Raw genomic sequence first — 23,717 nt, 5'->3', positions numbered from 1 at the left:
TAGCAAAAAGAAAAAAAAGTACTTTCATGCCCTAATATTATCTAAACACAAATTTTGAAGCAAATGTTTGGCTCTCATAATTCTAGAGTACTTGATTTTTGGAACATTGCACTTGGTTTGAAAACAGGGTAATTAGCCAGGATTGGCAAAGTGTCTGTGAATAGAGTACATGTTTGTGGTTATTTGGAATGCATAGGGATCTACCATTCAATGGTAGCTCTTGTGTTTATTCTTCACAAATGAACCTACAAAATTATTAGAAACCTATGAATGATACTGAACAATTAAGAGACTTGTTTTATTCCATCAATTCTACTTATTGAGCACAGATACATTTTAAAATTTTATTCGTTTCTCTTATTACATACCTAGCTTTTCAAACCTATACTGACCCAAGGAACACTAGCAGAGTGTAAATTTTCATTCATATTTTTTAGGGCGCAGGCAACAAAAGTAACCAACTCGCTTGCTTTGTAATTCTCAATGAATTCATTCACTTTGATAAACAGGGTCTAATCCTTTAATTTAGAAAGGCTCTAGTATGACTTTGAGATTGCCTTAGGTAGGAGGAAAATATAATTTACTTGTAGTGTCCTAGTGGATGTAACTCTTGGATCCATTGAGAAACCAAAATGTACCTATGGAATTAATCTGGGGCTAGAAAAATATATGCTGATAACTGAGCTATAGTTTTACTAGGAATCCCATATTTTATTGATTCTATTAGGCATATTTTTCATGACTTAACATCTCTAAAAGATAGATGCATAATATTCAGAAACATCTTAAAATTGCTGCTGGCCAGGCAGCATTCATGAGAAGTTTGTTTGCACACATGCCAATTTTTTTTCTTTTGGTGGCATTGCTGGATACCAGAAACCCTTTGACATCTAAATTATTAAACCATCTGAGAATCACTGGAGAAGGACTATGTGTTCTAGACATTGTCTGAAAACCTTCAATTGTTAGCATCTGGTAAAGTTAGGAAAGCAATAAAACTTGAAGAACCAGTGGCAAAGCTTATAGAAGAACACTGGATGTAGCAGTGAAGTAATATTTTAAGAAATAATGCCCCCCACTCCAATGTCTTGGACAGCACAAAATACAATATGGTGTGGAAAACCACAGATATTAACAGCTCTTGAGTTGCTAATCCAAGAGTATTGGATTTCAATGCTAAGACACTTCAGGAGTAACTTAAGTGTTTTAAAAGTTGTTTCCCTTTTTACATACACACATGAGATAATTATCTGAAGATCTTTGAAATGATCTTAATAAGTACAGATTTTAGTTGAAAAGACCCAATGAAGCAATAAGAGAGCATGACTCTTAGTTGATTCTGAAGCAGATTTTCTGTTTTAGTTTTACAAAAAAAGATCTGTCTATTTAATGACATCTTAAGTACGGTGCTACTTAAGTAGGGTGACACATAAGTAGGGTGCTACGTATTTGAATAACATCTATATGCTAGGGATATGAGTTTATTCTTAACACGGTTATAAAATAGACACTGAAGACCCATGCATGCTGTAATAAACCAAATGGTGTATTCTATGAAGACAAAATTATTAATCAACTCCATCGTTGGACACTGTAAAAATATTGCTTATGACCGTAAAAGTCTATTACAGAATTTTATTTGTTTTTCAGACATGTTACATTTAGGTTTCCTGTTCACTAGAAATTTGAACAACTACCTGTTATTTAAAAAAATGGACTTTATATTTTAGGGGTTCCTGGGTGGCTTAGCTGGTTAAGCATCTGACTGACAGCTGACAGCTCAGAGCCTGGAGCTTGCTTCAGATTTTGTGTCTCCCTCTCTCTCTGCCCCTCCCCTGCCCATGCTCTCTCTCTCTCTGTCTCAAAAATAAACAAACATTAATTTAAAAAAAAAATAGACTTTGTTTTTTAAAGCAGTTTTAGGTTCGCAGAAAAAGCAAAAGGAAGGTACAGAGATTTTCCAAATACCCTGCTTCCATACATGTACATCCTCCCCATTATCAATAACCCAGCAGAGCAATACAGTTGTTACACTTGAATGTGCAGTGATACATTATTATCATTTAAAGTCTGTAGTTCATATTAGAATTCATTCTTGATGTTGCACATTCTGTGGGTTTGGACAAATTTATAATGATATGTATCCACCATTACTGCGTCACAGTGAGTAGTTTCGCTGTCCTAAAACTCCTCTGTGTCTATTTATCCCTCCAATGTTTTTTATTATCTCCATAATTTTGCTTTTCCTAGATGCTGTATAGTTGAAATCACACAGTATTTTCAGATCGTGTTCTTTCATTTAGTATACTATGCATTTAGGTTTCCTCCATGTCTTTTCATTGCCTGATAACTTCTCTTTTCTTTTAGTGCTGAATAATATTCCATTTTCTGGATGTACCACAGTTTATCTATCCCTTTATCTGCTGAAGGACACCTTGGTTGCTTCCAAGTTCTCTCAATGGTGAATAAATCTTCTATAAACATTTGTGTACAGGTTTTTGTGTAGACACTATTTTTAAGTCCTTTAGGTAAATACTAAGGAGCATAGTTGGTGAGTCATATGGTAAGATTATGTTTAGTTTTGTAAGAAAACACACTATCTTCCAAGGTAGTGGTACCATTTTGTGTTCCCACCAGCAGTGAACTAGAGTCCTTTTTGCTCCATATTCTGGCCAGTATTTGGCACTGTCAGTGTTCTAGTAAGTGTGCACTGTTACCTCATGGTGGTTTTAATTTTACATTGCCCTAATGATGAATGATGTGGAGCATGTCTTTGTCCCATTTTTTAGTTGGGTTAGTTTCTTTTGTGTTGAGTTTTAAGAGTTCTTTGTGTTCTGGACGCTGGAATGTGGTAGTAAACTGAGTAGACAGAGTCCTTGTCCTCATGAAATTTATATCCTACTTTGAACTTATTAAACTTGGAATACAGGGAAAACTTGTTCTATTTTTGCTATTTATATCAATAGTCACATTCTTTAGGCATAAAAATCTTCATCTCCCTTTCAGTGACTACTTTAACACATTAGAAATATTTCTTAATGGAACTATAAGTTATGAGTCCCTTCTTATAACCCCCATATAGCATCGGTGTTTTGTGGATATAGATTAGAGAAACCTAGAATTAATGAGGATTTTAGTTGTTTCAAAAATAACTTTATTCCCTGATGAAAATATGGTAGGTAACCAATTATTTTTATATGACCAACACCTTGAATTTATCCTTTAGATTAAATATTGTTTTATAATGTGTATATTTACAGAAGGACTACATTGTTCTTTCTTTGAAACGTGAATTTGATTTTTATAAGCTCTCACAGAGAAAAAAATTAAATGTCTCAGGCCCCTTTAATATAGGTACTCAATATTTCTTTTATGTTTACAAATATACAGAATTCGGTAATTTTTCAATTAGCTTATCCATAGAAGAAATACTTTTACAATAAAAATGGCAAACATCCAAAATTCTCTGCTAACAGAAATAATTTAGAAATGCATTTCATAATTTCAAGTCTTTTGAACAAAACTAGTTTATTGTCTAAGACATAATTGGCTAGACATATTACCATTTTTATTCTAAAAAGTTTAGTTGAAACTACACTCTTTGCGTCTCTATCCAAATCTATTGGTGAAGTTATGACTGCAAAAGTACAGCACAATAAACATACTTTACATTTAAATAGTGCCTAACTTTCTGCAAAGCATTTTATATTATAATCCCATTCGATACATATATAACTCCTAAACAGGCAATTCTGGTATTATGAATGTAATTTTATGGATGAAGAAACTGAGGCTCAAAGAAGTTATTTCCAAAGCTTACGTGATATGGCAGTGTTGGAGTTTAAATCATTGAACTTCTGATTCCTAGTCTTGTTTGTTTCTTATACTATATTGACTACATTCTGCAGACTACCATTCTGAGAGATGTAATACTGAACATATTTTTGAAATGCCTTTATGTTGAATAAACTTGAAATATGCCAATTACTGCAGATTCACAATGTATGTTAGCACATCAAAAAACTCTGTAAAGTCTATTGTTATTATTTAACTTTTTAAAAATTTATTTTAAATTTATTTAAAAATTTTTTAAATTTATTTATTTTGAGAGAGACAGAGATGGTGCCATTGGGGGAGGGGCAGAGAGAGGAGAGAGAGAATCCCAAGCAGGCTCCACACTGTCAGCACCGGAGCTTGATGTGGGGCTCATACTCACAAATTGTGACATAATGATCTGAGCCAAAATACTTAACCTACTGAACCACCCAGATGCCCCTTTTATTTATGTATTTAAGTAATTAATTAATTAAAGTTTATTTTCTTGAGAGATGGGGAAGGAGGTGGACAGAGAAAGGAAGACAGAGAATCCCAAGTAGGTTCTGTGCTGTCAGGGCAGGGCCCAACACAGAGCTGGAACCCCCAAACTGTGGGATTGTCAAATGAGCCGAAACCAAAGTCACTTAACCAACTGAGCCATCCAAGCACCCCAATTTACTATTTATTTTTGAGAGAGAGAAAAACAGAGAGAGAGGGAGAAGCACACAAGCAAAGGACGGGCAGAGAGAGAGGGAGAGAGAACATCCCAAGCAGGCTCTGCACTGTCAGCACAGAACTGGATGTGGGGCTCAATCTCACAAATGGTGAGATCATGACCTGAGCCGAAATCAAGAGTAAGGACGACTAACCAACTGACCCACCCAGGGAACCCCAACTTTTTTATTTCACCCTTTCTCACATCTATATATACATGAAATTCTTCTTCAAGAGACACATATTCATATTCTGTGTAAAAGTGTTCTGTAAAATATATTACTCCAAAGAGCAATAGTGTATTATGTTCTATTGCTGGTCTTGTCTTTTATCCATTGTTTGTATTTTGTAGACCAAAAGCACTTTATGGGCTTCCTCAATAGTGCTATGTAGTTTCTACTCTCAAATTGTTTTCAATTCTCCTAAAAGGCAAATTACTTCACTGAACTGAAACATTTCACAAATTACATTATGCCATGATGGACACGGCCAGTAAGCAACGTGGTTGCCGAGAAAATAGGAAGATGGAGAGATCCACAGGGGCAAAGGTTTCCTGGGTATGGTCTCATGGGGAAGCCGGTTCTAAAAGAGTACTGAACTGATTTCTATTCGAATTTAGGCCTTCACTTCTCTGTGTGTGAACTTGGATCATTCAGTTCATTTAACATCTCCAGATTTTCCCCCTTATTCTTCTATAAACTGTTTTTTAACTAGATCATTAGTTTTCAAACTGTACCTGATAAAGTACTTGAGAGATCATAGCCCAGAGGAAGTTGGGAGAAGTTTTGTGGCACTCACTTCCCTTCAGATTCACCCAGAGACGTTTCCCTGCTTTTGATACTGGTCCTTCCCATCCGATTTCACATGAACTCTGGGCTCACAGGATAAAATGGACTTTGAAAACAGTTCCTATGGAAGATTGGTTTCGTTCCCTTTTAACATTTTCACAAATGAGAATGAAAAATCTGACCTATTTTAATTTTTATAATGACTATCAATCTGTGTACAGAATTACTTTACACATTTCTTAAAATATTTACAAGAATGGTGTCATCAGCTGATAAAATTTCCAAGTGATCAATTTAGAAAACGATTGTTCATTCAGAATCAGAATCTTGATATCCATCAGTATTTGTCACTAATATGTGACTACTCACAAAGCAAAACTTCAGAGTATTCATTTATTGCTCAATATAATATTATATGTGGAAGGGGGGCAGGACACACTCTCTCCCCCAGAATGTGTCACATTGGCACGTGGTTTATTTTGAGCTGAAGGCACTTAAGACCATGTGGGCTCAAGAGAAACTTTTATCCCTTCTTTAACCACACAAAAGAATCTAAATTGGGGGTATTCCCCAGAATGAGGATTATTAAGATATAAATTTTACCTGAGTGGTATATATGGTATACGTGAGATATGGTATATGTGATTGATATATATATATATATATATATATATATATATATATATATATATATATATAGGGTATATATGTGATATATGGTATATACACACATATATATGATATATATGGTATATGTGATACATGGTAGGACAAATATCTAACTAGCAAATATCTGTTTTTCTTATTGCCTTTTCAAGTGTGTTACTCTCCTCTGAAGTCCCAAATTCTCGCCCCCTTCTTCCTGGTTCAGAAGGACAAGTATACCTCATTTTGCCTGGCTGTCTTTGGAATTTTCATATCTATGTGGATTCCTGGCACATACATGTATTAAAGTTGATTTTCTCCTATTAATCTGTCTCATGTCAATTTGATTCTTAGTCCAGATAGAAGGACCTCAAGGTGACAGGAATTCTTGCTCATTGACAATGCTAATTTAGAAGGTAGTCTTTATGTATTTTGGTTTCTGGAATTGCTGATCAATCACCAGCAGAAAGTTTGAACACTAAGGGGAAATTACTTTGATTATTCCTAAAGATTTATTTAAAGTTCAGGATATATTCCTTTTACGAACATGGATTTATAGCAGTATCAGAACAAAGACATATTTGAGTTTTGGAAGAAGAGTCAAGATCTGAGGAAGGTTTCATATTTCAAAGGTTATTTAGATACTCAATTGTCCTTCTCTTGGGGTGACGTAGATTTTCCAAAAGAGGACATTTTAAGATGAAACAAAATATGTTCATTCTTTTCTATGTCAACAACGACTCTGACTAAAATTATACCTAAATTTTGTTTCCTGCAATAATCCAGACTCCACCATCACCTTCTGTGGGATTTAGCAGGCAAGTCAATAAAGCTAAGTAGAAGTAGATTGCCTTTTGGAGATATATTAATGGGCTTCTACCACATAATTGTTCTCTAATTATTGCCTGAACGTACCTACAAAAATTAAACAATTTATCCCCTACCTCTAGAGTGACTTGAATATTAAGGATGTTTCATTCCCATCTCCAAAGTGTTTAGGATGAACTTTCTTTCAGGAAAGTGATGGTGGATACAAATATACAGACTAACTGCTTAAGAATCCCTTTGTTAAGAACAAATTGTTGAGTCCCTAAAGTACCACAAATAAGTTATTTAGTCTACATATATATAGCAAAAATAATAATAATAATGACAGTAACTTTCAGTTAGGTTTCCCCAAAATTAATTTTATGCTGTTCCAATAACAAATTGTCTTTAGTCAATATATATGGGAAAATTTTTAAAAAGTAAAATTATTCCACCACAAGACAGCTCATGTATCTTTTCCTTCTGATTTCGTAACTATATGGATTTATCAACAGTCAATTCCAACCAACACTGAACCAAACACCGAAATGGGCTTGATGGGTATACAGTTAAACACAGTCACCAGGTTTGAGGTGGACCATCCCCATTTTACACAGACAGCAAACTATACAGCAGTTCATTTTATGGTTCCAGCAATGAAACTTACGGTCTGTGCTTCTTTGAAGCAACTCACTTAATTTGTCTGAGCTTCAATTGCTTAATCTACAGAAAGGCTTATGTTAGAAAACTCAAGTAAGAGAAAGCTCTGGGGACAGGCAAGGCAAATATATAAAGGAAACATTTCTTACCCTTGGGAGACTTCACTGCTTGATCATGACAGGGTTATACAGTAAAGGAACCACAACATGTTAATATAAATGTAAGTACAGCATTTTAAAAGGAACACAAAATCAAGAAGTGGGAGAAAGAGAATGTATGTTTCTGTGTGTGTGTGTGTGTGTGTGTGTGTGTGTGTGTGTTAAATTCAAAATCAAATGTAAACACATTTTAGTTTAGTACGCATGGACCTATCATCACCTTACTTCTGTAAAGTAACATGAAAACCTCTAAAACGCTAGTGTCTCTTACTGCTCTTTTCTAAGGTTCAATCTGATACAATTTTGAAAGAAAGTGAAAACTCAATCAGACACCCTGAGTAGATCAAAGAAAATACAAACCTTTATCTTTTGTGTTTCCTTTCACAATTTAGCAGTTCCAAGCTTAAAGGCTTCAGTGGCCATCTCAGCAAAGAATACCTCAATCAAATGCTACAGTGTGTTAATGCATCTTAATAATAATAATGAAATAGCCTCCTTTAATACGAGTAAAGGTCTTCACTTGTTATTCATTTAAGAGCTTAAATCTCAGGTTTAAAATGAACACACTTTCCTCTGAATGTCAGTCCACTTCAGCAGGTGTAGAAGAGTAAAATGCCTGGAGAGACTATAGAAAGTTTCTGCTTCTTAAAATCATTCTCCTCCTTCATTCAGTGGTTAAACAAATATTTGCTGAATGTCTATGAAGGGCTGGATTATGCTGAGTGCAAGGATATAAAAGAGATTGAGAAAAGAACCAACGCTTGCAAATTTCTTGAAACAGTGGAAGAGAGAGGTATCTATATAACACCAAGCTCATTAATGAATATGTATATATAGATCCTCACCCCAGGTTAGGTAACATGCTTAGGGTGCTAAGACGGTGGCAGGTCCAGGGACAGTTTTATACTTAAGGAAAGACTTTCAGGGAAAACCAGTCAGGCCCTAGTTGGCCTGTTCTATCTAATTCTGGCTGTTCTCTCTACTTCTGACACTGGCCGCCAACACACTACCTCAGTTACAATGTTCTTTTTTTTTTTTAATTGGGTTCCAAATAAATAAAGACTGTCTTCTAGTGATATTCCCATTCTTTTGTACTGAATGAGGGAAGAGTATATACCTTCTTTCTCCTTTCAGAGGTACAAGATTCAATGAGGGAAAAGATATGTCAACAGTCCAGAATTTAGGAGAAATGAATCTGCCACGATTTTCTTTTTTCTCTCAGAAAGATGACCAGTTTTCAAAGTATAGTACTTTCTTTTCATCTTTAAAATAAAAACAGAGGCTGACATAGACTGTAGTCAGGAGCAAGAGTTTTAGAGCCAGGGTTGTGTTTAAATATGGGTATTTAGGGGCACTGGGTGGCTCAGTGGGTTGAGTGTTGAACTCCTGATTTTGGCTCAGGTCATGATCTCATGGTTCATGAGTTTGAGTCCCGCATCAGGCTCTGCACTGAAAGTGTGGAGCCTGCTTGGGATTCTCTCTCTTTCACTCTCTGTCTCTCCCTTGTTCACTCTTTCTTTCTCTCTCTCAAGAATAAATAAATAAACTTAAAAAAATAAATACAGGTATTGACTTTGATATCTATCGATTCTATGATCCTGGGAGAATGACTTGGTTCTTTGCGCCTCAGCTTCCATCTTTAAAATGGGCTGAAAACAACCTTCTCATAGAATTGGGATGAGGAACAAATGAGCTAATGTAGGCAAAGTGGTTGGAATAGTAATTAACACACACTAAAAGCAAAATAAATGTTAGTTATGCTAATGTATACACATAAATCAGTATGGGTAGGTTTGAGCTCAGAAGGAAAAGTCAAAGAAATAACTAAAATTTATGTTAAAAATAACCATTTGTCTGGTGCAATCATTTTTCTACTCATTTAACACCCAATAAATATTTACTGAGTCCTTATTATGTGGCATTGGAGATATACAAATACATACAAAATTATCAAATGGATAAATACCTTGCCCTGCTAGAACCTAAATTCAAGATACTGGAATTGTATAGGAAGGGAAGTAGAATAACTGACTTTTCAAATCACATCCTGGCCCAAGATGTTAAGAAATTATTTCAAGAGGGGCGCCTGGGTGGCTCAGTCTGTTGAGCGTCCGACTTCGGCTCAGGTCATGATCTCACAGTCTGTGGGTTCGAGCCCTGCATCGGGCTCTGTGCTGACAGCTCAGAGCCTGGAGCCTGTTTCAGATCTGTGTCTCCCTCTTTCTCTGAGCCTCCCCTGTTCATGCTCTTTCTCTGTCTCAAAAATAAACATTAAAAAAATTTTAAAAAAATTAAAAAAAAGAAATTATTTCAAGAAATTGTTTGTCATTAAAATGAGCATTTGCTATATGGCAGGCTCTGTGCTCAGCACTTTTTCTCCATTTCTTTTTCCTTTGTGACAGACCTGTAAGTGGAGTACTATTATCAGCTTTTTACCAGGGCAAAATTGTGCCACAGCAAGGCTAAGAAATTTAGCCCAGATCAAGCAATGCTCCGTAGAACTAAAAAACAGGAAATCTGATCCTGAGGACACATGTTCTTTAATATTATCTAGCATCAAATCAAAAGCAAAATGAGATACAACATCACACCTGACAGAATGTTGAAAATTAACAACTCAGGAAACAAGAGATGTTGGCAAAGATGTGGAGAAAAGGGAACCCTCTTACACTGTTCATGGAATTGCAAATTGGTGCAGCCACTTTGGAAAACAGTATGGAGGTTCCTCAAAAAGTTCAAAATAGAACTATACTATGACCCAGCAATTGCACTACTAAGTACCCAAAGGAAACAATAATACTGATTCAAAGGGGCACAAGCACCCCAGTATTTATAACAGCACTATCAACAATAGCCAAATTACGGAAAAGAGCCCAAATGTCCATTGACTAATAAAAGGATAAAGAAGATGTGGTATATAATACAAAATATTACTCAGCCATTAAAAAGAATGGAATCTTGGGGACATGATGTATTTTTAATTATTTTACTAGTTCATGAAATTAACAGGCAAGTGCTAATAATATTTTTTAAGTTCTTTTATTATTATTTATTTTGGGAGAGAGGAAGACAGAGAGAGGAGGAGGGGGAGGGGTAGAGAGAGAGAGAATACCAAGCAGGCTCTGCACCACCAGTACAGAGCCCAATGAGGAGCTCAAACTCATGAACCATGAGATCATGACATGAGCTGAAACCAAGAGTCAGACGATTAACCAAGTGAGCCACCCAGGCATCCCAGCACTAAGAATATTTTACATACAAGATAAATGAGGCTCAAAAATGTTAGGTAAGTCACCCAAAATTACAAAAAAGGAAATGTTTAAGCTGATATTTGAACCATTATCTTGCTGACTCCAGAAGTCATGAGCTACACCAGTGGTATAGATTAAGATATTTCAAGCAGTTTCAGATTTACTCTCTAAAGAAGGTAAGAACATTTAGGAAGTGTCCTGGGAATAAAATACAATGACTACTTTTGATATGTTTGGTTCAGCACTTTATCAGGCCTAAACCCGCAATTCTTCAGAAGAGGTGCAAAATTTGGCTCAAGGTTGAATACCATTCTTAATTTCGTCTTTTGAATATACTATGTAGGTCACCTCCTAAGTGTATAACTCTATCCATAATTTACTTACACAGTGAGATAAAAGTTCCATTACACTACAAGACTGATTACCCAGGTTTTTTCATTAAATGAAGTTAAAAGCCCAGAATTTTTATCTAAAGACCATCTGACGAGTGTTGTGCTGACATGATACTTTCATCTCTGGTTGGCACTGTAGGGTACATTTTCATTACTTAGCAATTCCTTGCAAATATTGCTCAGGTTATGCTAGTGTGAACTCTAAGTCCTCTGAAAGGATCTGACAAGATAAAATGGCTGTTTTCCAACTATTTCCATTTCAATCTTATATATAAGCGATCAGAACTCTGTATAATACCTATCTGGGGCCATAAAGGCCTCTGATGTCAGCTCTTTCCATTTCCCACTAGACCAATGTGATAGATAAGAATGTGTACTGTCTCCTCTGTTGTCCTTTTTCAGTAAAGTTTTAACTTGTCACAATTTGGGATGCTGAGTATAACAATGAATTATTCACCTAGAAATCTGAAAATAGAATTTCATTATATGCTGATAATGTATGATCTTTTTTAAATGGGCAAGTCCACCTAAATTTTTTCTTACACGTCAGAGAGAACCATTTCAAAGACAGTTCAGGTAAGAAAGGGAAAAAAATATTAAACTTCTTCAACAACCCAGTCTTCATGGAACTGATAAGTAGGTCAAAGTCACACTTCAATGTGTTTCTGAAAGAGATCTTAAGACTTAGCTAAAAAAAAAAAAAAAAAGAAATTCATAACTAAATGATGATTAAAGTTTACATCGTTGTCTTATAAAACATCTGGATAATGTTGGTGCATGGATATTACCAGAATATAAATGCCCACAAAAGGAAATACACAGTTGGATTTCAGGGCAAATGGACTGATTCATGGCATATCTAAACATATGTATTGACTCAGTGGGCTATATACAGCCTAGTTCTTCTACATGGATTTACTTCAAGGCTTACACAAATATATCTATAGATGACTATATAATTGTAATAAAGCACAGATAATATATTAATGGTGCTCCTGCTGATAACTTACATTTATTGAGTTCTGACTATATTCTGTCTTCCAATTGAGTATTTCCTTACAGTATTTAAAGACATAAATTTTCATGCACCTCACATGACTCAGGTGTGATTCAAATCCACCCTGCTTAATTCAAGAGACAATGATTTTTAACTGCATCTTAAATTACAGGTATCTTCTAAAAATGAGACACAAGGACATGCCTGCTCACAAGATATATTAATTTTTGTGGTAGCTCCTCATATGCAAAACAAAACAAAACAAAAGAAAAACAAAACCCTTACAAGTGCTTGCCTTTATAAATGCGTGGTGGTTTCTCTCTATCCCCCAAGTTTGTTCTTGCTGTATTTGTAAGTTTTCTTTTTTCTTCTCAAAAAAGTGCATTCAGTTTAGAATTCCACTTCTGGTTATAATTTAATAACTTGTACTAAACTAGCCCTTCCACTATATAAAACTTTACAATTTGACAAAGTATTTGAAGTAACTGCTTTTAGGCAGTGGGCAACAGGTAGCACAAGATGGTAATGACTGAGAGAGGGGAAACTCATGTGATTAGCATTATGATAACCCATTCTCTGTCTGAGTATAATTTCATAATCACATTTCAGAGAGCTGTAACCCAAGCATAGCTTGGGTGTCCAAATGAGCTGAAAAGGCAGATAAGGAAGTGTAGGCAACTAACAGGGTTAGAATCTATAGGACAGAACAACAGAGTGATGAACAGGGGCTTCCTACATTCACATGGGGAGTTTTTGGCTTAGGATAGGGCTATACAAACGGAGGGTAAGGCTTTCCAAGGTTTATCAGAAAATGTAAAAAAGTACTCTACATAGACTTTGACAAGTTAAGGATGTATATGGTTCTCTATAAAGAACCAAGTAAAATATAAAATGAGAACTAGCTATAAAGTCAATAAAGAAAATAAAATGGAATGCAGAAATAGATAATAACTTAAAGAAAGAAAAGTGAAAAGGGAAACAAAACACTAAAAGGGCAAATGGCAGGGGTGCTTGGTTGACTCAGGTGGTTGAGGGTCTGACTCTTGATTTCCATTCAGGTCACGATCCCATGGTTGTGAGATTGAGCCCCGTATCAGACTCTATGCTGAGTGTGGAGTCTGCTTAAGATTCTCTTTCTCTCCCTTTGCCCCTCTCCTCTGCTTTCACACTCTTTCTTAAAAAGAAAAAAAGAAAAAGAAAAAAATTAAAGTGGCAAATGGCAAACAAATAGTAAAATAATACACTTAAACCAAAGTGAATGATAGTTTTATTAAGTTTAAATGTACTAAAAATCCCAATTAATAGGCAGAAATTTGGTAGACTGGATAAAAATGAAGTGAAGAGGGGCACCTAGGTGGCACAGTCAGTTAAGCATCTGGTTTTAGTTTGGGTCATGATCTCGAGGTTTGTGAGTTGCAGTCCCGCATCCAGTTCTGCCCTGACAACTTGAAGTCTGGAGCCTGCTTCGAATTCTGCCTCCCTCTCTCTCTGCCCCTCCCCTGCTTGCATTCTCTCTTTCTCAAAAATAAATTAATAAATAAACATTTTTTTAAAAAAATAAGCAAAGATATAGCATGCAAATAATAAGCATAAAAATGATGACATTCCAGGGTGCCAGTTAAGCATTCGGCTCTTGATTTTGGCTCAGGTCATGATCTTGCACTTTGTGACTTCAAGCCCCACGTCAGGCTCTGTGCTGATGGTGCAGAGCCTGCTTGGGTTTCTCTCTCCCTCTCTTTCTGCTCCTCCCTCTCTCTCAAAATGGATAAACATTTTTTTTTTAAACAAGGTGACTTTCCTATATTAACATCAGACAACATGTATCTTATGGCCAAAAGTATTACAAGAGATAATAAAGGACAATACGTTGTAAGAGAGGCAATTTACTAGGACACATAGAAATAACAAAAATGCATATACCTAATAATAGGCATTAAAATGAATGATTTAAGGGTGCCTGGGTGGCTCAGTCGGTTAAGCGTCTGACTTTGGCTCAGGTCATGATCTCACAGTTCCTAAGTTCAAGCCCCGCGTCAGACTCTGTGCTGACAGCTCAGAGCCTGAAGCCTGCTTCCGATTCTGTGTCTCCCTCTCTCTGTTTCATTGCTGCTCATGCTCTGTCTCTGTCTCTCTCAAAAATAAATAAACATTAAAAAAACAAAATAAAATGAATGATTCAAAAACTATCAAAACGGGAAAAAATAAATACACAATTATAGTTAAAGATTGCTAACATCCTTCTTTTAGTAATTGGACAAGGAAATGCACTAGGCTATAAAATGTCTCAATAGATGTCAAAAGCTGAAATATTGCAGAGTACATTATGTAAACACAACAGAATTAACAAATTAACAATAAAATAATGAGAATACGTCCTACATATTTGAAAATTAAATTGCACATTTTTCAATAATCCATAGACAAATGAAGAGATTACAAGGGAAATAAGAAAATACTTTGAGGAATGAAAATGAAAACTATGTATAAAACACATAAATACCAAAATATCAAAAATATCACTAATAAAGCTTAGAATAAAATGTTACAACTAAAAATGCTTAGAAAGAAAATTAGAGCTTTAAATGCTAGGATTAGAAAAGAGTTGGGGGGGGGGAGACCTAAAATTAATGATCTAAATTTTTACCAGTAAAAGCTAGAAAAGTTGGGCAAATTATCCGAAGTATACAGGAGAAATAAAAGCAAGGAAAGAAGGGAGGAAGGAAGGAAGGAAGGAAGGAAGGAAGGAAGGAAGGAAGGAAGGAAGGAAGGGAGAGAGGGAGGGAAGGAGGAAGGGAAATTAAGAAGCCAAAAGTTGTTTCTTTGCAAAGATGAGTATCATTGATAAAACCCTATCAGGAGTAATAAAACAAAATACAGGAAATATAAACTGCCAACATCAGAAATGAAAACATGTATAATTCTACAAAACCTACAAATATTGATATGAATGGAGGGAAGCTTGTGAAAAAAAAATTATGCCAAGAAAATGAAAAGTTAGATGAAATGGAAAATTTGATAAAAACACAGTATATCAAAATTGACTGACAACCTGAACAGACACATATTTGTTAAAAAAATTCAACTCACATTTTTAAAAAAGAAAAAAAAATAAAGCTTCTTATGAGAAAAATACCAGACCTAGGCACTATCATTGACAAATTATGTAAATATTAAATGAAGAATTTGTGCCAATGTTACATAAACTCTTTTAGAAAATAAAAGAGAGAACACTTCCCATCCAATGTTGTAAGGACAGCTGATCTCTGATATCAAAAGCTGATGAAGTCATTTGAGAAAAAAAGTTTGCTGTGCAGTATGTCACATGATCCCATCGACACAAAAATTCTCAATAGAATATTAAGAAATCAAATCCATCAAAAAAAAAATGGAAACTACATCTTAACCAAGGCTTTTATTTTTTAATTTCAGGAATACAAGATTGGTTCCATATTCAAAAATCAATAAGATTCACTAAATTTTAAATATAAAGGATAAACATGTTTTAAAGATAAAAAATTTTATGATATTTAGTAGATGCAGAAGAAGCATTTAAAAATTCAACACCTATATATGATGAAAACACAGCAGCAAACTATGAATAACAGTAAATTCAACATTTTTTTTAGTTAGTTTGTTTATTTGTTTGTTTCTTTGTTTAGAGAGAGAGCATGGGCATGAGAGAGGCAAAGAATCCCAAGCAGGCTCTACTTTAGCGCAATAAGGTAATAATAATAATAATAATAAATAATAAAGAGAGAAAAAGAGGTGATAAAATGTCCTTATTCAGAGATTACATGATAGTCCACATTACAGATTTGTACACAAAATTTGTTGTAGGAACTAAGAAGTAAATCTTCGAGTCACAGAGTACAAGGTTAATATATAAAGATCAACTATATTTCTATATACTACCATCAAAAACTTATGGGAAATTGAATTTTAAAATATTATTTATCACAGCATCAAAATTAAAATAATTAGAAATCAATTTAATAAAATATATGAATAACTTTTCATTATCAACTAGAAAATATAGTTGAGAAATTCTTTAAAAAATCCTAATAATAAATAGGCAATTATGTCATTTTCATGGTTCGAAAGATCTCCTATTTTTAAAATTATCATTCTCTTTAAAAAATACTTTTAAGGATGGAACTAGAGTGTATTATGCTAAGTGAAATACATCAGAGAAAGACAAGTATCATATGATTTCACTCATATGTGGAATTGAAAAACAAAACAGTAAACATAAGTAAAGGGAAGCAAAAATAACAAAAACAGAGAGGGACACAAACTCTAAGAGAGTCTTGAATACAGAGAACAAACTGGGGGTTGCTGGAGGGGAGGTGGGTGGGGGGGAAGGGCTAAAGGAGTGAGGGACATTAAGGAGGGCACTTTTTGGGATGATCACTGGGTGTTATATATACGTAAGTGACAAATCACTAAATTGTATTCCTGAAGTCATTATTACATGTCTACTAACTTGGATTTAAATTTAAAAACAAATAGTAATAGGGATGCCTGGGTGGCGCAGTTGGTTAAGTGTTTGTCTCAGGTCATGATATTGCAGTTCATGAGTTTGAGCTCCATGTTGGTTGAGCTCAGTGCTAACAGCTCAGAGGCTAGAGCCTACTTCCCATTCGGTGTCTCCCTCTCTCTGCCCCACGCCTGCTCACCCTCTCTCAAAAGTAAGTAAACAGAAAAAAAATTTTTAAATAAAAAATAAAGTATTAAAAATTTAATATGAAGAAAATTTTCATTGTCTACAAATTGATCTATAAACGTAAACCCGTCCCAAATAAAATTCTAGGCTTTTTTTTTTTAACTGACAAGTTGATGATCAAGTTTATATAGAAATGCAAACCACCTAGAATAGTAAAAACTTATTTAAAAAGGAAGAATCAAATTGAATGATCTATTTACCTGATTTCAAGAGACACTGTAAAGCTATTCTTCAAGAAAGAGAGTATAAGATAAAGGAAAACATAAGCACAGTGTAGTACTCGCACAAGGATCCATGGAACAAAGTGAAAGAATCCAGAAATGGCCTGCATGTAGGTCATTTTTGACAAAGAGACCAAGATAAATTAACAATGGCATCATAATCTATGCAGCACATGTCCTGGAACAAGGAGACATCCCTATGGGAAAATAGATAAACCTTGGCCTCTATCAGTTTCCTAGGGCTCATGCAAAACTTTACCATCAAGTAGCAACTTAAAATGGCAGAAATTTATTCTGTCATAATTCTGGAGGCCTGAAGTCTGAAATCCAGGTGTCAGCAGGGTTAGTTCTTTCCAGAAACTGTGAGAGAGAATCCATTCCATGCCTCTCATAGCAACATCTGCAGGCAACCCTTGTGGCTTATTGACAACATAACTCCAATCTCTGTGTGTGCTTTCACATGTCCTCCTGTGTACATCCGTGCCTCAAAGCCCTTTCTCCTTTCTCTTACAAGGCCCTGACTCACTGGATCTGTGTCCCACCCTAATTCCAGGATGATATCATTTCAAGATACTTCATTATCTGCGAAAGTCACATCTACAGGTACAGAAGGTTAGGACTAGGACATATCTTTTGGGGGCCACCATTAAACCTACTATAACTCCTATCTTATACCATGCACCCAAGCTACTTGGAAATGAATTATAGCTCTAAAAATAAAAGCCAAAATTATTAAAAATCCAGGGAGGATAAAACATAAGAGAACATTGTTATGATCTGGATAAGCAAAGTTTTCATAGATAATACACACAAAAAAGCTTGAAAACATAAAAGAAAAAAGTGAGAAATTGGCCTTCAAGAGAATAAAAATCTTCTGATCTCAAAGGATGCCAACTAGAAGTTTTAAAGTCAAAACACATACTAGGAAAAAAAATCATAATCTATGTCTTACAAAGGAAATGTATATAAAATATTCAATAATTTCTGATAACTCACAAGCACATGAAAACAAGCACATAGAAAAAGGATCAATATCAGTGGTTGTCAAGGAAATTCAAATTAAAACTACAATGGCATATCACTTCCCATCTGTAGAAATGGGGCTGTACAGAGGGCTCAATGGGCAATTGTTGGTGACAATGTGGAGCAGAACGAGTGGAATTCTCATCTATGGCCAGTGAAATTGCTATGTGGTGCGACAACCTCAGAGAGCAGTTTGGTTGTCTCTTAGATACTCACTGTCTGTATCATCACCAACCCCCCCCCCCCTTTTTAAAATGCATGTCCACATATAGGTGACCTCCACTTTTCAAAAGTTCACCTTATACCACCCACATTGATGAAAGATCTATCTTAGCACCTGCTTTTGCTAACTAAAAGAAATCCCAAGAGGATTTTAGCTTTTATGAAAAAAAGGGAAATAGCTAAACAAACATTTAGTGTTTGTTTTGCTGTTTAGAGGCAGTGCGTATCCTCAGCAGCAAGAGTGGCCCCACCAAGCTCCTTCCTCAGGAACTAAACTTAGCATCTCAGCAACAAGCTGGCATAGCTTTGAACTGTATCTGTGAGCATCTGTTCTTTTTCTGGATTTATTTTGTGCATTCATTAGCAAGATGTGCCCTCAGGTATCTGAAAAGCCTAAGAGAGGTTATTTTGGGGGTCTGGGAATACTAAAAAAAAACTCCATATAAATTAATGGTAATTGCTTCACTTCTTGATACCAGTTTCACTGATGAAAGTTTTCAAAGCAACACTCTACGTACTTTCCAACGGTGAGGGAAACCTATAAAGACTTATGCACAAATGCTGAAGTCCAAGATCAAGATGTCTGCAGAGTTAAGGTGTTCTGAGGTCTCTTTCCTGGGCTTGCAGTTGGCCGTCTTCTGTGTCCTCATACTTTCACCCCTTGGTCTATGGTGTGCTCTCACCTTTTCCTATGAGGACTCCAGTCATTTTGGATTGAGGCCCACCCATATTACCTCATTTTACCTTACTCATCTCTTTAAAGGTCCTATCTCCAAATACAGTCACATTATGAGGACCTAGGAGTTAGGACTTCAACATAGGAATTTGGGGTGAGGGGCACCATTCAGTCCGTAACAATGACTTCATGTGAAATCAATGAAATTGGCACAGAAAAGTCTATCTATTTTGCAGGAATTCATTTATACGATATTATGAGTAGGCCTAAGCACTATATAATTCGTGATGGAAATTGCCTCAGTATTGCGTGAGGTATGAGATGATGGTGGTGGTGTGTATTGACTTCAAAAGAAGCCAAGGGAAGACTGACATGCTCCATATCTTATTGTTGGTTAAACAGGTATACGTATCTGTCTAATTACACCTTAGCATATTTGACCCCAAGAAAGGATATGCAGATATTAGTTCAGTAAACAGTTAGCACTGTGTTGATGTCTGGGGATAACAGTATTCTCCAAAACTTACTTTTTTAATTTTAAATTTTTAATTTTTTTAATGTTTATTTATTTTTGAAGGAGAGAGAGCCAGAGTGTGAGTGGGGGAAGGGCAGAGAGTGAGGGAGACGCAAAATCTGAAGCATGGTCCAGGCTCTACATTGTCAGCACAGAGGTCAACACAGAGATTGAACCCACAAACCCGTGAGATCATGACCTGAGCCAAAATCAAGAGTTGGCACTCCACTGACAGAGGCACCCCAGACGACCCCTCTCCAAAACTTGCTGGAACACCCTGTTCTACCTTGAAGTTAATTTAACAGTTATGTGTATCACTCTTATATTACCAATAAAGAAAAGGTTACAGCACAAGATACACAGGTAGGAAAGTATTGATAACAACATTCAAACTGTGACAGTTTCATTCAGATCCCATGTTCATAACCTACATTTGTTGCAAAGATTTGCAATCGAATGGGTCATTTTTTTACTACTTGATTCTTACATGAATTTGGGTGGATTGCACTGATATTCTATGTATTTTATTATTCATAAAATGGAAAAGATAACTATTGGATAGGTCTCTTTCAAAATATGTTAAAATTCTAAAGCATTTTCTAAAAAATATGTAGTTTTTGTTGAATTAAATATAGCATTTTTAAACTATGAAATTCAGTGAATGCAAGCAATTCAACCAATTGTCCAATTCTCTCTCTTTTATTTTCTTAAATATGGAGTAATGAGGAAAGTTTTCTCACCGAAATGTGAGAAATTTTGTTTTTCTGATTATTTGTAGGAAAATGCTCTTATTGTTGCCCATTTCCTCAAATTATTTTTATAATGAAGACCAGAATAAAATGTACAAACTGATGCTAATTTTAAGGCAAAAATCGCTCTTAGGAAAATTTCAAAAAGTCACCATGTATGGCACAAAAATTAAAAAAACACATAAGACAATAAAAAAGCAAGAGAGTTACCAGCACTCGAAAGATAATTTTAAAATGATATTGAATACAGGGAATATTTTCAGATTTTGAAACAATCCTGCATGCTGACTGCTGAAAAAATACAAAGAAATGTTTTCTCTACGTATCATATCTAAAGTCACATATATCACTTGTGTGCCTATGTGTGTGTGTGCATGGTGAGAATCTCTTAAAAGAAGCAAAAACATAATTTTTGATAATAAGAAATATCATAGAAAATTAGGTAGTAGATGTACTAACGATTCTTCACTAAGAAATCTTTTTAATTTTATCTGAGTTTAATATATAGATTTTTCCAAATAAGGTGGTGGTGCTTATTTTATTACTGCATTTATACATATTTTATGCATGTATATGTATGAATATAAATGAATGTATATAAATCTTATTTTCCATATAGTGACTATTTTTAATGAATCAATTCAGTTTTAAAATAGGAGAACCAGGTTCTACACAATTAACACATTTTTTTTCAGCAATGATATGTTTCAGCATCTTGCACTGTTGTTCCTCCAATAACCATATTTTGTACATGTACATTGCTATGACAATTTCATTAAAAATATTTTGTTTTAAAAATGTGTGAAAGTTTTATGCTATATTTAATCTACAAATATTAATTATTGAAGACAATTCTGCCTAGGAACATGGAATCATTTTAAAGACAAATTGTGCTTAATTCAAGTGTGTGTGTGTATATGTGTGTGTGTGTAAATTCAGATATATATATTTTAAAACTCAGATGTCAATTTTTTTCTGTCTCTGAAGATAGATCATATGTCTACTGAAACTGAGGGAACTCAATGTATTTATAAGATTTGATTATTATTATTTTATACGGATGAAAGGTTTAGCAAAGAGTTTAACTTGCTATTAAAAATAAAAGTACAAGAACTTTTATTAAAAAATAAAACAGTAAAAATGGATGCTCAGTGCAACTGGTTAGGCTTCTCATTAGTCACTCATTTTTACTCATTCTTGAAAGAATGAAATAATGACTAGCAGTACTCACTAGTCTATGTTTCATCAAGAATTATAATAGTTTATAAAACTTTATGCTTTATATCTGGGTAGCGGTAATCATGCAGTATATTTTTTATTAATAAAAGATATCACCTATAGCTGACTCTAAAGGAAAACCATGTCTTTATAAAATTCTTAAATATCCGTTAAAATGGAATGTCTTCTTTTGACAGGCAATCCTATATGGTATTCCTCTAAAAGTGCCCTTTGAAAAACACATCCTGCTGGTGCTTACAACTCTTTTTTGACCCATGGTGTCTTTCTTTTAAAGCACATCACGGCAAGTAATACCACACAATTGTTGCTGTTTCATATCTTCTTTTTGTAAGTTTAACTCCACAAATGATTAATGTCTGTGTCTAACATGGAATTACTAGGAGGATGAGGGACTTCCATAAAGCATACAATTAAGTTTCAACCTCTAATTATGATAAGAAGAACCAATGTGCACAACCAAAAACGAAGGAATGAAATACGCACGGTGCTATATAGGTATCAAGTGACCGGAGCTAAGTATCAGAATTCCAGAATGGTATCAAGAGCTGAACCACTTTTGGAGACACCAAAGAGAACCATTCACGTTAACAGCGTTGTACTGGTTAGGAACTGGATTCCCTCCCACCTGGACAGCATGACAACCTTTAGAAACTCACATATCACGCTGAGGCATTTTGGCACCAGTGAATGCATAACTCGTTTTGTTGGATGATCTGATTGGGTTATTCTTTCAGGCAGCATCCTGTTTTGCTATGCTGTATTCTTGCTCCTGCATTCAGTGCTTTTCATGAGTGCCCGAGAATACATTCAGATTATCTTATTTTATAAATGAAGGTACAGACATATAATTTTTACAATAGGAAATATTTATCATATATCTTTTTTATGGAAGTTCCTCAGATATTTAGAATCACTGCCATAATTTGTATATTGATGGGAAGAATTGAGATGTTTAGCCATTTCCCACAAGAAAAATCTTTGATTATGCTATTGCAAATTGTATGAAAATAACAACAAAAAAAAACCTCTATCAAACAATAATTTTAATATGTTATCACTTCAGAGTTAATAGTTAGCTTCGGTTTTATCCCCCAAATGGCAGCTTTGAAGAATTTTGTTGATATACTATTTAAATACAAAAAAAAAAAAAAGATATAGAAATCACTAGTGTCATCTGTTGGTGAAACTGAAAAATACAAGATATTCTAGAATTGGATTTCTTTAAAAAAAAAAACAAACTGTTTATCATTCCTATAAGATCCACTGAAGAGGCATCTGTGGGATTATGTGGCTAACAGAATTGTTTTGTGCTTCATTTTATCATTTCTTCTCATTGAAAAAAAATGTGTACTCTTTTAGCTCATGGCTGAGGAACGGCAAAACTGTTTTGCAAAATGAGTTAGAAATGTGAGGCTGTCTTACATAAATGGATATATATTTTTATAGTAAATAGGGACGCTATTGCAGGATAACATAATAACAATACCTCCCTACCCTTTCTACTACTAGCTCTATTAAAACAGTGGAGCTGCTCTGAATCTGAGGGAAATAACACGAAGTACATTAAGTTTGGGTTGTGGGAGGAAAAAAGAAGCATATTCAAAATTTTCTTTCAATTGACTATTAATTCCTATTACCCCAAACAATCTACATATTATCACTTTTCTTCTTTCAAAAACTCCTACCTGAGTGAAACAGCAGTGATTTAAAAATACAAAAAGCAAGTGAGTCCCCGTAAAACAAAACCAGTGCTTCCTATTACAGGCTTTGAAAAGAGCTATAGCGTGGGGGGGTGGGGGGAGGAAAGAGAGAGACACAACCAGAACTGATCCCCTTCTGTTGTACCAGGGGACTTCATCCTTGCCACTTAAAGTGGTCTCCAAACAGTATCCCTGACAATTTCTAGAGTGTTGCTAAAAATACACAATCTCGAGCCCCACTGAGATCTTCTGTTGACTAAAAAAATCAACATTTAAATAAGATCCTCAGGTAATAAGAATGTTAACCTTGGATCACATCACTTACCCTGTTGAGGACCCACCATGACATTAGGCACATACTTGTACCCTCATTTTACTGATCAAGAAATAGAATTTCAGAGAATTTCCTTCTACTTACCCAT

This window comes from Lynx canadensis, chromosome A2, assembly GCF_007474595.2.
Source record: "Lynx canadensis isolate LIC74 chromosome A2, mLynCan4.pri.v2, whole genome shotgun sequence".
In the NCBI taxonomy this organism is placed as follows: domain Eukaryota; kingdom Metazoa; phylum Chordata; class Mammalia; order Carnivora; family Felidae; genus Lynx; species Lynx canadensis.
This window is presented reverse-complemented; position numbering follows the sequence as displayed.